The 3,095-nt window shown below is 39.9% G+C and overlaps 1 non-coding gene across 1 annotated transcript; it reads right to left on the minus strand.

The window, feature by feature from the left end:
• Positions 1-1,270: 1,270 nt before the first annotated feature.
• trnas-uga (transfer RNA serine (anticodon UGA)) lies at positions 1,271-1,352 on the minus strand. The gene has a single exon. It is a non-coding gene; the product is annotated as a tRNA-Ser (tRNA).
• Between the last annotated feature and the right edge of the window lie 1,743 nt (positions 1,353-3,095).

Raw genomic sequence — 3,095 nt, forward strand, 5'->3', positions numbered from 1 at the left:
TTCTGTATTCACTTTGTTTCGCGATATCTGTCTTCTGGTCGACCAGGGACAACTTGAATTTGCGTCTGCATTGAATAAGATTTCGCTCTTTGTTTCGTGAAGCAAACCTGTGCATTATGTACCTCTTATCATGCTGATGGCTAAGAAGTTCAAAATGAATTACGGTTTATGGATCGTGAGCAAGAATAAAGTGATCCACTTGCGAACAGATGTCACCACGCCCTATTCCTACATCGGGCCTGAACGATCCATTGGCAGAGTCTGCAGACAGGAAATGTCTAAGTGACTAGTCCTTTGTTCAGTTTGTTTTGATACCAATGGTAGTGCTTATTTTGGTGCAGAAATGTGTCAACATCTCTGACGTTAGAGTCAAAATTTAAGTCACATCTACTCATAAGGGTCTTCTCATATCGGAACATGCTGACATGAAAACATCTAACTCTGATAGCAAAGGTTTTTTTTTCATTAAACTGGGAGTATGTTTAACTGAGCAATTCAGACAGCCAGGATGAATAATTGGCATTTGGTTCTTCAAGCTGAGCTCTCCACACCAACTGCTCCAACGAAGGCCGTGGATAAGATCCCCATCGATTATTTTGTTCAATTTTAACCTCAACAACAACCTTTTGTTCTGAACAATGCTACATCACAAGCAGAGGGCTAAGTCTGATTTTCATCGTTAATTTTCAATTTCAGTTCTTAATGCACAGTTTCTAACGAATGTGGACAGCAGAAGACCGTAAACATTCCATTTCTAATATTTCCAGAAAATTCTACTCCGCTGATATCGCCTTGCCTTTTCACATCGCAAGCCAGGAACCTGGATCAGTCGAGTTCCTTTCCACACATGGAGTTGTTTTTTTTCTAATTCATTGACTGTTGATATAAAAGATTATTGGCCTTGAGAGTCAGCTGTAAATTAGGTCGAACTTTCTCAGCTTGACTTTCAACTAATCCTAAAAAAAATTCATCACCTGTAGGTAAATGTATTGCATTGTTTCTTGTTTTACTTAATTCCACCGCGCCCCCCCACCCCACCCCAAACATCCAAATTTCACGATAGTTCGAAAAATGTGTTGAAACTGATTCGTGTTGGAAGTTGGTGGCTTTTCGTGTCTCGACATATAATTTATTCAATTAGATGACTGGGTCAGTCTTGAAACTACTTCGGATTCTTCACAGTTGAAAATTTACTTTCGATTGAATGCAAAGCTCAAGCTCCACGAAATCCAAATCCTGCAAAACAATTAATGACTTTTAAGAGATTCTGTGCTGTGAACAGGATTCGAACCTCCGCAGGGAGACCCCATTGGATTTCAAATCCAACGCTTTAACCCCTCGGCCATCACAGCTGCGGGAATTTAGACAATTTTAATAGTAAAACAACTGAATTCATTTGTTGGAAGAACAAATTGTCAAGACCCAAAGATTTCGCCAACTCCTTTGCAGAGACCCAGACGAACGTTACCTTAGCAGATTGACAGGCTTTCACCACAAACTAGATTCTGACACAAATGAAGTTGTGGGAATGATTCTTCGTCGAATTAAAGAGTCACGGATGTACACCACGAAGACAGGGTCATTGTCTCACTGCGTCCGATCGGTTTTGACTCAATTGCTCATCATCTGGTGCCAAATTAGATGTGCTGTTGTGTTTTAATATTCATCGACATATGGTATTAGAAAAATTGATGCTAAGTCCATAAACACCAGCTACATTCGTAAAAAAAATATCATAATTAGAAAGAATGCAGAACCAATTTACAGGAATGGATCCAGCAACTAATCCGTATGTTCTGACATCAGGTAATGAACTTGTGATCACAAGAGAGGAAGATTAACCGAAGATTTGGTACTTGAAATCGTCTTGACGGAATTATTTGCAAAGTTTTTGCGGTAGTTCTAGAGTCATCAAGTCCTTGAAAAATACAACACGGAAATTGGCCCTTCTTTCCAACATGACCATGGTGGACAGTTACCCTAAATTAATAGGTCCCATTTGCCAACATTTGGCCCACATCCCTCTAAACCTTGTTACTCATATATCCATCCAGATGCCATTAAATGTTACAGTTGTACCAGTCTCCAACAATTTCTCTGGCAGCTCATTCTGGACGCGTCTGAAAAAGTTGCCCCTGACGTCCCTTTTAATTCCTTACCCATTAATTGTAAACCGATGTTTTCTCAATTTTGACTTCCTCACCAGCCGAAAAACACCTTGACGAGTGAACCTATCCATGTCCCTCATGATTAATAAATAGCAACGATTTGACTTTATCATACTTGTCAGGAGGGAAATGTGTGGAGATTATTTGTCGAAGGTTTGAAGTAGAAAGTCTAATGTACAGATGTTTAGAAATGCATCTTGGAGAAGTTTTTAACAAGTCATTGAAGTCTAGTAGCAGTTGTAGAAGTCTGTTGTGAAAGCTGCAGGAGGATTTCAGGGCACGAGAACGAAGCATTATTTCCAATGTATGGTGGCTCAGTTCGACCGCACTTGGACTAAAGTATGAGGAATTATAATCCTCAATTTAGGAAAGATACTAATGCCATATGAGGAATACCACGAATGGTGATTAGCCTTGATATCATGGATGAACGTTAGTCCTCTGAATTGAAATTTTTTATCAGTTTCAAAACAAGAGAGGTAATCTCATTGAGAGTTGCAAAATATTTGAAGAGATAAACAGGGTGGTGCAATTAAATTTTGTTCTCTCATTGGTGAATCTAGAAGCAGGAGAGGACAATTTTAAAATGAAGCACTGTGATTTATGACCAGGATGAGAACTATTGATTTTTGTCTTAGCCTTGAGGAGTCTCGCTATTCAGCACTACAGTGAGACTTGGATATTTGGTCTTTGAATGCATCACTATCAGCCTGACTCGCCGACACTTACTGCATCACTATAGACCTGACCCCTCACACTTCCCACCTTAATATCAGCGTGAACGCCTCAAACTTACTGCATCACTATCCATCTGGCGCCCTCACATTTACTGCGCCACTTTCATTTCGAGACCCTCATTTTGACTGTGTCACTATCAGCCTGACTGCCAAACACTTACTTTGTCACTATAAGTCACGCCCTTACACT

The sequence above is a fragment of the Chiloscyllium plagiosum genome, unplaced genomic scaffold (assembly GCF_037043375.1).
Source record: "Chiloscyllium plagiosum isolate Xiang-an unplaced genomic scaffold, Cpla_swu_hap1 HiC_scaffold_42, whole genome shotgun sequence".
Lineage (NCBI taxonomy): Eukaryota > Metazoa > Chordata > Chondrichthyes > Orectolobiformes > Hemiscylliidae > Chiloscyllium > Chiloscyllium plagiosum.